Source organism: Pinus tabuliformis, chromosome J (genome assembly GCF_031772625.1).
Source record: "Pinus tabuliformis cultivar Carrire ecotype Pingquan chromosome J, CPIR1, whole genome shotgun sequence".
Lineage (NCBI taxonomy): Eukaryota > Viridiplantae > Streptophyta > Pinopsida > Pinales > Pinaceae > Pinus > Pinus tabuliformis.
Genome location: NC_142295.1, coordinates 1166546506 through 1166559531, shown reverse-complemented (window position 1 = coordinate 1166559531; position 13026 = coordinate 1166546506).

Below are 13026 nucleotides of genomic sequence, written 5' to 3'. Positions count from 1 at the left end.
AGGTAGGAGCTTCCTTCCAGTAGGAGCCACTAAACAGGTTCAAGGGATTGTAGCTCCCTTCCAGTGGGTACTAGAAAATGAGTGGAGGTTGTAGCCTCCTCCAAGTGTGTTCTTGTGTAATGATAACAATCTACATTAGTACTTAAATTTAATGAATATTTTATATAAGAAAGAATATAGAGACAATGAAAACAATGTTTTCCTCCCATATTGGCTTTGCACCTAAAAATATCAATGTTCTATGTGTGTTGCTTATGTGCCTTAATTTATCTGTTCTTTACTGCATACTAGATGATTGATGAATTAATAATGAAATGGTTAATTTAAATCACTGATTAAATTTGTGAGCAATTAAGTTATCTGGTTATATGTTTTTTTAATTCACTATAGTTGCGTACATAATTCATAATAAGGAATTTAAATTATAAAGTGTATTAAAATATAGATTCACCCCCGCTCCCCTATTAATATTTTTCCCAACAATTGGAATCAGAGCAAGTCCCTTAAAATAATATTGATCACTCAAAGGGAGATCTATCAACATGAGCATCTAAGAGGTAGTATATTCTATGAGGCCATGTTTTTTTATTTGAACTAACTTTGTATTTTGGAAAATGAGAATGAGAGTATATTTGCAGGCGCTAATAGCTAATGTATGGGAAATTGTTGAAGGTGGATATCAATACCTGGACCCCATTCCCACGAATGATGTAGGGAAGAAATGGTATGAAATCAATGCAAAAGATATAAATGTTATCTTGGGAAGTTTTGTTGAATCTGAGTTTGTGAAATTTATGTAGTTGAACACTACAAAGACTATATGGGATAAGCTTGTTTAAAGCTATGAAGGTGACACTAAGGTAAAAAGTGATAATCTTCAAAATTATAGAATTCAATATGAAACTCTTAGAATGCACAATGATGAAAATATTGCAAAATGTTTCGTTAGAGTAGATGAGAGTGTTAACTCAATGAATAATCTTTGTGATGAAATAAACGATACTACTATCATTGAAAATATTTTAAGATCACTAACCTCAAAGCTCAATTCCAAAGTCTCCACCATTGAGGAAATATACGATTTGAAGAGTCTCGATATTGAAAAACTCTAGGGGATATTGATAGCCTTTGAGATGAGAAAAGGGGGTACATCAGGTATTAGGGAAGCGACATTCAAAGCCAATAAAAAGAAAATAAAAGGAATAACCTAAGGAGATAGGTTAAATTTCAGATGAAGAAGAAGCAAATATTATGAAGAAGCTTCAAGTAGGATTTGGCAAGTTCAAAGGTAAGCTTCCTTTTAAAAACAATTCCTATGGTAGTGTAGGTCACTATGCCGCTAAGTGTCCCTATAAAGAAAATCATGGAAAGGGAAAAATTATTTCAAAAAAGAATGTTAAAAGAGGTTTACTAAGAAGAAAAGTTTTTATACTCATGAAGATAGTAAATGTTCTTCCAATAATGAGCATGATGAATCAGATCAAGATTATCAATTATTTATGGCTTTCAAATACCAATGTGTAGATAAGTATCATGACGATTAATTTATGGATGCTCTAGAAAACACCCTTGTTGAAAAAATAACTTGGTTGAAGCTCAATATAGAAGAGGCTAAATTAATAGAAGAATATTTGAAATAACAAGTCCAAGAAAGGGAGAAGCATTGTGAAAATTTATAACTTGAAATTGTGGGTCTAAGAAAGGGACTTGAGAAAACAAAAGCTCTAAACCTTAGGTTTGCTAAAGTATATAAAACTTTAGAAGAAATCATTAAAGTTCACTGTTATCCTCTCATCACGATAGGTCTTGGATATAATCCAAAACAAGAGGGTGAAACATTAAAACATATGGAATATTTTGAAATAGGTACAAAAAGATATATCAATGCAGGAAAAGGAAGAAATCATCAGAATTACAGTACTTAGCAAAATATTTAAGGGTCAAACCATTCTAAGGGAAAACAAGCTTTCCATGAAGAGAGGGCTAGATATTCAAAAAGTTATTATACTCCCATATACATATAATTCAATGGTCAATGCTTAGCTTATCACAACCTTGGTCACAAGAAAGTTCATTGTGTTGCTTATAAAATAATTCCAAGTAAAGAACAAAGAAAAAAAGATAATGCAGCCAAGGTAAATAAGTCTTCTTATAATGCTTCCTCTCCTCTTTAGAATGAAGTTGAATGTTCTATTTGCAATAACTTTGGTCATGAAGAAATTGAATGTATAAGTAGGATGAATGCATATTATTAACATGAGTAGAGAATAGATCCTCCCAAGCTATGGAAAAAGAAAATAACTTATTCTTAAAAATGTGGTCTAGCAATGTATGCAGGAGATTAACAAAAACTATAGTACATTGATAGTGCGTGTTCGAAGCATATGACGAGCAACAGAGATAAGTTGATATCTTTTAATTAAATTAAGAATGAAAATAATGCAACCTTTGCTAATACCTGCTGCTATTAAAGGGAAATGATATATGATTTTAAATAAAAAGGTGAAGGGTGAGAATGTATTATTTGTTGATGGACTAAGAAATAACTTTTCAAGTGCTAGTCAAATGTGAAATCAGGGGAATGAAGTTATTTTCATATCAAAGAATTGCGTGATAAGAAATTTAGATACAGGTAAGATCATAATCAAGTGAACGAGAGTCCAAGAAATGTCTATATCCTAGAAGGAAATAAAGAGCACTATTTTTTAAGAAAATTTGAAGAAAGTTTGCTTTGGCACAAAAGGTTGGGGCTCCTAAACTTCCCACAATTATACAAATCAAGCAAAATGGGAGAATTTCATGACTTTCCCAACATCTCTCCACCTGAAAATAGCATTTGCAAATCATGTCAATTTAGTACGAAATCCAAAGTTCAATTCAAATCTAAAGAATGTACTTCTAATAAACCCCTTGAACTTTTTCACACTAACTTATGTGGACCTATGAAAAAGAAGTATCCTTATGGCGAACAATACCTGATATTATCCATTGATGACTTTACAAGAATGTGTTGGATTGGTTTACTAAAATATAAAGATGAGGCATTTGATAAGCTTAAAATATTTAAGGCTTTGGTATAAAATGAATTAGATCAAAAAATAAAATGACTTAGATCAGACAGAGGAGGATAGTTTATATAAGATGTGTTCTTTGATTTTTTTTAACAACATGGCATCAAAAGATAGTTTTCCATAGTTAAAAATCCTCAACAAAATGGAGTGGTAGAAGGAATGAATAGGAAGGTTCAACAAATGGCACATGCTATGCTTGATGAGCTAGGAACATCTCACACCTTCTGCGGACAAGAAATACATAGAAAATTGGATATAATTAAGAATGCTAACATTAGAGTAACTTTCTAAGATTTTGTTTACTAATCAAGTAACTTTATGTTGATGGTGCTGGACTCGCCAACATGTCAGGGAATCTCCCCGACAATAATTCCTAGCTAGACCTGAGACCATTTGGTGTCGGTGTCCCAGAAGTGGTTCGTATGGTAATTCCTTTACCACGATTTCACATAGAGGAAAGTAAGATAAATTTTTTGGTAGTAAGGGGGTGACATATGCAGTGATCCAAGGAAGGTGCATGAGAGGTTCTAACACACGGGGTTTGAGATAAGTGCACCCCTTGGAAACTTGTGATAGCACGGAGTTAGGAATGGAACACACAAGCAAATATCCATCACAACATGGAAGGAAAGTTAGCTACAAATACAATGTGATGGTTAAACCAACAACACATTTCAGAAAGATTCATACATACATACACAGAAAGATATACATGCATGCCTAAGCAAACAAATACATATATCATTTAGAGTAAACCAAATAACATAAAATACAATACAACATATGCATGAAATGTGTTGGCTCTTATTATATTAATAAGTGTAAGTTCTATTCATACAATAAATCCATGTCCAACCACTAGTTCTGATAGCAGAACGTTACAACCACAATCACCTACTCCTCCAAAGATATGTACTAGCTTTGCGTAATGGAGAAGCCAAGGCTCGTTGAAATACTGTCCAAGATCTCTCCAAGATAAGCTTATCAGAAGCTTGGATAACCAAAAGCCTTTACAATGAGTTATGAGGTTCTATCTATAGCAAAGGGTGGGGTGACCCTTGACATTCCCCTTTGTGATAGTTCATCTACCCTCATGACTCTTCATCTAGTCTATGATTGTTACATCCAACTATCGACACTTGAACTTCCACTTGAAAAGACATTACATTACAATGCACACGCGCCCATGTGAGAAAAAATGGCTTGAGTAAGGCATCCAATGCATTACTAACATTCAGTCCATTGTAGTGAAACCAAATCTTTGACATGCTTGTGATGGTGAAGGTGGTGAGTTGATGCCAAGGTTGGTCATCCATGATGGTGTGAATGTGCTCCCTAGTGACATCTTGCTGAAGCGAACTCTTGCCTCCATTGCATTCGGTTGAATTGGTATGGCTCCTCCATCTAGCTCCTCTGCTAGCATGTGCATGGTCTTCTTGGGTGCAGATGAACTGGAAACACATTGATGCATATTGTCCATGCTAATCTTCCAGTGTGTGCTGGTGGTCATGCGCATCAACTATTAACTACATGTTCAACTCTAGTTGGACTTGCTTCCTGTCTTTGCCTTGATGAGTGTGCCAAATGGGTTAGATCGCATGTGTGTGAACAATGACATGCATGCTACTAAATTCCCTTTCATGTGATCAAGAACACCACTCACCTTGTCTGCTCTGTGCCAGCTGCTAGGATGAATATATAACTTGTATGGATGTAGTTTCCTCCATCTTTGCATGATGTACCTTGTATTGTACCTATTAATGTTGCAACTCATTCTCTCATCTATGCAGCTCCTGTTCTTCCTTGAGTTTTTTTTTGAGCACAACCAACTCCTTCTCTATTTTGTTCTCTGCCTTCAAGTGATATTCATGTTGCGTCGTCACCTTGTAGCCTGAGTCCCCAAAGCTGATTTCACCACAAGTAGATATGTTTGAGCTTGTAACTTCTTTCCACCTTTGTGTTTTCAATAACCTTCCTCTTGCATTCATTGCATCTGGTACGCTACCGTCAGCTACTGTTCATGGTGCTGCTTTCTATGATGCTACTTGCTATGATGCTTCTGCCATCATCTAATCATGTCCTTATCTATGAACAACTTGATGTCTTCATGGGTAAGCAAGTTCATAGACACTTGATCGACTACATCCCCGAGTATGATCTGAACGATGTCTTCAACTCTGCTCTCTTGGAAACTATTGTACCTATGCTGCTAAGAGGCAGATGAACACCTATGATAGCTAGATACATGGAAGCACTCATGGAAAGAAATATGTCTGTCGAAAAGAAAAATTAACTTGAGAACTAACTTGCAACATACTTGTGTCACTGATTATGAAGGTTGCCTAATTTTCACTGGGAGGTCGAGAGACTGACTACCAAGGCCATGCAAGGTATAGTCTAGGTTGTCAGGAGGTTAACTAGTTGCTAGAACTATGCAATGCACATTCCATCTTGGCTTATGACTGTAGGAATTATGCAATGCACAATCTCAGCTAGTAATGGTTGCAAGCTTAGTGACTGCATTGCGCAATTTTCTGGGCTAGCAGTCACTGTTTCTCAAGATTGTGCAAAGTAGGCCTCGAGAACAACTACTGGAAAGAAATTCACATTTCTATAGAGGAAGGTAGAGCTTTCCCTCTTAGTATTGTGCAATGCTATCTTGGTGAGGTAGATTCGTGGCGAAGGCTACCCAGACTCGTGAACAGGAAATTGAATGCAAATGTGAAAGTGAATGCATGGTTATACTGAGTGTAAGCAAAATCAAATGATCATGCATGCAAACAATGAATGAAATATTTAGAAAACGGAACAACATTCATGTAGGTGAAGCGAGTTGCCGAATCGACGAATATTCATGCAAAACAACTTCATGCCTGTGACAACAGTGAGATGTTAAGGAAAACTGAAACGATGCTAGTACAAACTAGTATGTATCAAAATGACAACAAGCACTCACTGAAATCAAGGAGACAACATTCATACAAAGCAAAACATAAAAAGCACCAAAAATGAAACACAAGTCATGGAAGGCAGTCTTACCCCAAAACAACTGAGTTGAATATGTCGATGACTCCTAGATATGATGTGGGATGTCAGAGATGCAAGGTTGATGTGAGGAATGAGATCTATAGTGTCCAGTTCATGAGTTTTGATAAAAGAAAATATGTGACAGACATGCCAAAAATCCAGGAAGAGCAACACTTGGTGGGAGGTTTCCGAAATGATCCTCTCATGCAACCTTTAGCTGTTAAAAGTATCTCCTTGAATAAAGGGATTCTTTTTGCATGTTTCATTTTGCTATTCCAGGAAAAGCAAGCCATGCATGCAAGTCAAGTTTCCTTGATCCTGGGTGGAACTGGTCAACCCAACTTCGCTTGCAAGAGGCTGCTCAACTGTTGGGGAAAATGTAGATTTCTAGATGGGAGTTGGGCTGGCTGCCTAGGGGATTTGTGCAATTTTTGGGCAGAGCAATTGACTGCTGCCTAGGCTTGCACAATTCCTGGGCTAAGCAACCCAACTAGGAAGAATTGCGCAACTTTATAGATGATGCCTCACTGGAAAAATTGCACAATTATGGAGCCAGGTAGGTTTCCCTACTGAATTGAGAAATTTTTCGAGGGAAGGTTGGTTTCCCTCTTGAATTGCACAATTTCTTGAAGGATTTATAAAGCCTACAGTTGGACCAAATCTGGAGGAATAGTGTGTGAGGGGAATGCATGATGCTCTGATAGAAAGGTTGCCTTTCTGCAAGAAAATCACTGAAGCTTGTGTACTTGATGAAGCAAGACATTTTTCTATGAAAGTTTGTTCAGGAGGCTCGAAAATGAAGCTCAGGAAAAATTTTGGTGGGTGGTTGTAGCCACTACAACACTCTGCGACACATTGGTAGAACTTGAGCCCTCTAGATGGTCCTTGTTCATGGAAAACAAGTCTAACACCTTTGGAAGCATTGTTTAGTTCTTAGTTCATCTTGGTTTCATAGTAGCCTGATTATAACATAGCATCTACCAAAATCTTGGTCGATTGACACACATTCCAAGCCAAGGAAACACAGGTTTTTCAACTTGGGTTGAGGGTTATATTGGTGTACAATAAATATAATCGTCAGAGTCTTAGTTTAATCTCTTGCAGAGTCACATAGGAACACAAGCATGGCTCCACTACCAATGAGTCTGGTCAATACCTGGATGGAGTTACTTGCATCACCTCTCTCCGTAGGAAGCCTTTCTCTTCTTTTGCCTTCTTCATTTTTCACTTTTTTTGAAATTTTCACTTTTCATTTTTTCATTTTCACAACTGTGCATAACACTTATTCATTTGAGAGGTAGAAGAGGGATCCTAACTTATTGAGAGCAAAAGTGGTTGTTCCTGCAAAGAAGTAGTTTATTGTATCTCTGGCGTTCTTTTTAAGGTTTTACCCCTCAGCTTACTCTATTTGACTAAGCTGACAAGGGTTAACCCAAAAACAACTGACTAGTGTAGGTGACACTAGTTAGTGTGTATGCGTTGTGTTTTGACCAAGGTTCACTTCAAATAGTACATATTTTCCTTCGACATATCATGGACTAAAGATAACAAGTTCATCATACAGAGGCAGGATGATAGATAACCAAGTAGTGATAGTAGTACAAGGCGTCTTATACTTTACCCAGCTTGTCTCAAGAGTCACACATGGTTTCACACGAAGCTATCCTATGAACAAACAAGAAAATAAAAAAAAAAAGAGAAGAAAAAGCAGAAGAAAAAGAAGAAGAAAGGAGAGTGATAAAACAAGAAAGTAGACAAAGAAAGAAACAAAGCAAGTAACCAAAAAACCATGCAAGCAAACAGATTGAAAGCAAACACTACTCCTACTCCTACGCTAACGGTGCATGGGTCTAATCACGTGAAGTGATATTTCCAATGTAGCCACTGGCGTATTGGTTGACCCATGTTGGTGAAGGCTTAGTCCGCAAGCAACCTAGTTATGTGAACCAAGAAGCAAGAAAGATACAACAACGAAGACAAACACACCTCATGCTTAAAAGTTCCCACAGGATATAAGTGAGTACAACAACATGACAAGTAGTCCATGGACTTATCATGGTGTTGTGCGACACTGCGTGTAGCTGTGAAGCATACACACATTCTTTACTGTGACATGCAAGCAAATGAAAGAAACCAAGACAACTTGCATCATGCACGCATGCTTGCAATGTAAGATTCCTCCAATGCATGAGCGAAGGGATCATGTAGTTTGAGTGGACAAAACATGATATATGTGTGAGATTGATCTTCAATGCATACAGATTAGTGATAAGGAGCCTTGGGTGATTGAAAAAATTCCTGATCAGAAGCGAAACTAACCCCAAGAGAGCAAGGGCCTGACATAACCATCATCTCGAGATGAAGTTCCTCGATAATCTTGAGTGTTTCGACTTCATTGTCAGATAGAGCATCATAAACCGGTGGCTTCAAAAAATCGACTACGATAGAATCATGATCATGATTGAATATGCGAGTAAATCGATCATGACAACAATGATAACAAAAATCAATGATTTCATCAGCATCCTCATGATCTGATGAATCAAACAAAGGGGTAGATGAGAAGAGAACAAATTCATCCTCTATGTTTCTAGAATAGGCATATGAAAGATCAAGTGGATTTTCAATAAATAATTCATCCTCTTCGTTGTTGAAGGACGGATTGACATCCGGTGTGTCCTGCGAGTGATCAACAATGGGTGCATCCATGGATGAAGATACACATGCGAAATCATGGATGGAAAGCTCACCAAAAATTTCAAGAAAGAACGGAGGAGGCTCAGATGGAAGCTAGTCATCATTCGTCGACTGTTCATGCTCAAGCTCCCACTCACACTCTTCATGAATGACAACACATGTTGGTTGTGCAACACAAACTCCATCAGTGGCTTCTTCCTCATTCACAACAAGTGTAAAGTGCAGAATGGAAAAAAACAAGACAATACCATCTAGAGGATTAACCGAGTATGAAGATGAAGGTTGTGGAACAAAATGCATATGACAACTTGATGGACTCACAACCAAATCTATGCAAAAATTAAATGAAGTGATGTTGGGAGAATGTGACAGCTGAAGAGATGCATGAGCATGATCTCTCACATCACTCTACAGTGGTGGAGCTGTTTGATGAGGGGAGGGTGGACAGTCACTTGTGATAGTGACCTACTACATCTGCGATTGCGCAACTACATCACTAAAGAATGCTGAGTGAGGCTTGATTTGAAACTTCTTTTGGGACGAGCAAATTTCTTAATGCAGTACTCGAATCGGTCCCAAAGATAGAAAAATTTCATCTTGCTCTTCAGAGCTTGAAACTGCAAATCCAGGAAGTGTTGGCAAAAATCCATAGTTGATTCATATGGATATTTCCTTTGTTGTAACAGTTTTTGGTCAAGATGGTCCAGAACAAAATGATAGAAAGTGTCTTCAATGAGATCACAAAAGTGTTGAAATGAGTGCCCACTGTCAACCAGTAGGCTACACAGCCACCGATGTGGAGATTCACAAAGTGTGTATGCAAGCAAAAAGATGGCTTGTTCGTCAAAATATCCATCCTCCTCATGAAGCATGGAAATAAATTCATGTAAGAACTCAGGCCAGGCCACTTTGCCTTCACCAACATATGCCTATGTGGACAAGTGATTGGAAAAATCCCTCGTTATGGTGACATTTTTGTGATTTGAAAAACATCACAGAGGGAGAAGAGTACAAGAATCCATGATAGGTATGCAAAGGTTCAAAATAAGGTGAGAGGACACAACTTTTCATATGCCCTCCTTCTAGTGCAAGAAAGGTTGACGGTGTTAGACCTACCAATGTGTCAAGGGATCTCCCCGGTACGAAGTCCCGATTAGAACTCAGACTGTTTGGAGTAGAAGTCATAGTAGTGAGTCATATGGTAATGCCTCGAACGTGATTTTGCACAAAGGCAGGTAGGATAACTTTTTTGGTAGCAAGGGTGCGATATATGCAGTGAGCCAAGGAAGGTGCATGAGAGGTTCTAACACACGGGGTTTGAGATGAGTGTGCCCCTTGGAAATCTGTGATAGCACAGAGTTAAGAAGGAAACACACGAGAAAATATGCATCACAACATGGAAGGCAAGTTAGCTACCAATCCAAAGTGACTGTTAAACCAACAACACATTTAAGAAATATTCATACATACATACACATAATGATATACATGCATGCATAAGAAGACATATACATATTTCACTTAGAGTAAACCAGATAGCATAGAATATGATAAAGCATATGCATGAAATGCATTGGCTCTTGTTATATTAAGAAGTGTAAGTTCCACTCATACAATACATCCATGTCCAACCACTAGTTCTGATAATGGAACATTACAGCCACAACCGCCTACTCTACCAAAGTGATGTACTAGCTCTACATAGTGGAGAAGCCAAGGCTCATTACAATACTATCCAATCTCTCTCCAAGATAGAATTATCAAAATATTGCTTGACCAAAAGCCTTTACAATGAGTTATGAGGCTCTATTTATAGCAAAGGGTGGGGTGACCATTGGCATTCCCCTTTGTGACAATTCATCTACCCTCATGACTCTTCATCTACTCTATGATTGTTACATCCAACTATCGACACTTCAACTAACACTTGACAAGACATTACATTACAATAAACATGTGCCCATGTGAGACAAAATGGCTTTAGAAAGCCATGCAAGACGTCATTGACACTCAGTCCATTATGGTGAGAACAACTCTTTGACATGCTTGTGATGGTGAAGGTGGTGAGCTGATGCCAAGCTTGGTTGTCCGTGATGGTGTGCATGTGTGCCCTATTGATATCTTGTTGAAGCAAACTCTTTCCTCCATTGCATCTGGGTGCATTGGTATGGCTCCTCCATTTGGATCATTTTCTAGCACGTGCATGGTATTCTTGGGTGCGAACGAACCAACAACACACTGATGCATACTTTCTGGGTTGATCTTACATTGTGTGTTGGTGGTCATGTGCATCAACTGTTAACTACATGTTTAGCTCAAGTTGGACTTGCTTTTTTCTTCACCTCGTTGATTGTGCCAAATGGGTTAGATCACATGTGTGTGCACAATGACATGCAAGGTGCTGAATTCCCTTACATATGATCAACAAGATCACTCACCTTGTCTACTTCATGCCAGCTACTGGGACGAATCTATAACTTGTACGAGTGCAATTTCATCCATTTGTACATGTTGCACCCAATGTTGTACCTGTTCCTACAACAAATCATTCCCTCGTCTATGTAGCTCTTGTTCTTCCTTGAGTTGTTTCTTGAGCACAAGCAAATCCTTCTCTATTCTGTTCTCTACCTTCGCGTGAACTTCAAGTCACACTATCACCTTGTAGCCTGAGTCTCCAAAATTTTTTCATCACAAGTAAATCTGCTTGAGCTTGCAACTTTGTTCCACCTCTGTGTTGTCAACAACCTTCCTCTTGCATTTATTGCATTTGATATGCTACCATCAGTTTTTTTTCATGGTGTTGCTTGTTGTGATGTTTCTGTCATCATATCTTGATGTCCTTGTCTATGAACAACCTTATGTCTTCATGGCTAGGCAAGTTCATAGACACTTGCTCGACTACATCCCCAAGTGTGTTGTGAACGGTGTCTTCGACTCTGCTCTCCTGGAAACCATTGTAACTATGCTGCTAAAAGGAAGATTAAAGTGATACCTAAATACATGGAAACACTCATGGAAAGCAATCTACCAGTCGAAAACCAAAATGAACTTGAGAACTGACTTGCAACATTCCAGTGTGACTAATCATGAAGGTTACATAATTTCCATCGGGAGGTTGGGAGACATACTACCAAGACTGTATAAGGTACTATCCGAGCTGTCAGGAGGTTGAATGACTTCTACAACTATACAGTGCACAATCCAGATCGGCTACTGATTGTTGGAATTGCACAATTCACAATCTGAGCTAGAAATGGTTGCAGGCCGAGTGACTACAATGCGCAATTTTCTGGGCCAGTGGGCATTGTCCCTCAAGATTGCGCAAAGCAGGACTGGGGAATAGTTTTTGGGTAAAAATTTCTAGAGAAGAAGGCAGTGTCTTCCCTCTCAGGATTGTGGAATGTTGTCTTGGTGAGGCAGAGTCTGGGCCAAGGGTGCCTAGACCCACTGACGGGAAACTGAATACAAATCTGAAAGTGAATGCATAGCGATATTGATTGTAAGCAGAAGCAAATGACCATGTATGCAAAAAGTGAATGAAATATTCAGGAAATGGAACAACATTCATGTGGGTGAAGTGGGTCGCCGAATTGGTGACTGTTTATACAAAACAGTTGCATGCATGTGACAATAGTGAGAGGTTAACCAAAATTGAAACGGTGATGGTACAAGCTAGTATGTATCAAAATGACTCCAAGCACTCACTAAAATCAAGCAGGGAACATTCATATGAAGCGAAACAAAAAAAGTGCCAAAAATGAAACAGAAGACATGGAAAGAAGGCTTACCCCAAAATAGTTGAGCTAAATGTGCTGACGACTCCTAAATGCGATGTGGGATGTGAGAGTTGCAAGGTTGATGTGAGGAATGAGCTTTGCAGCATTTGGTTCATCATTTTTCATAAAATTGAAGATTTGGCATGCATTGATCCATGATATTTTGCTTATAGATGTATTAAAGAATTACATGCATAAATTGTAGCTTAAACATAGAAATTTAATGTGCACATGAGAGAAGAGGAGAAACACATAAAGCATGAAGGAAGAAAACAAGACTTTATTACGGAGTTTTTCCGACTTGGACTACGTCTCCGAGCCTTGCTCGATGAATGGGGATGCATTCATTCATTAATTGGCATGAGAAAGAAGAGTACAAGCATCAGTTACAGAAAAAGGAGATTTATACCTCCATACTGAAAAATAGCTGAAGAATGCAAAACTTTGATGGAGAA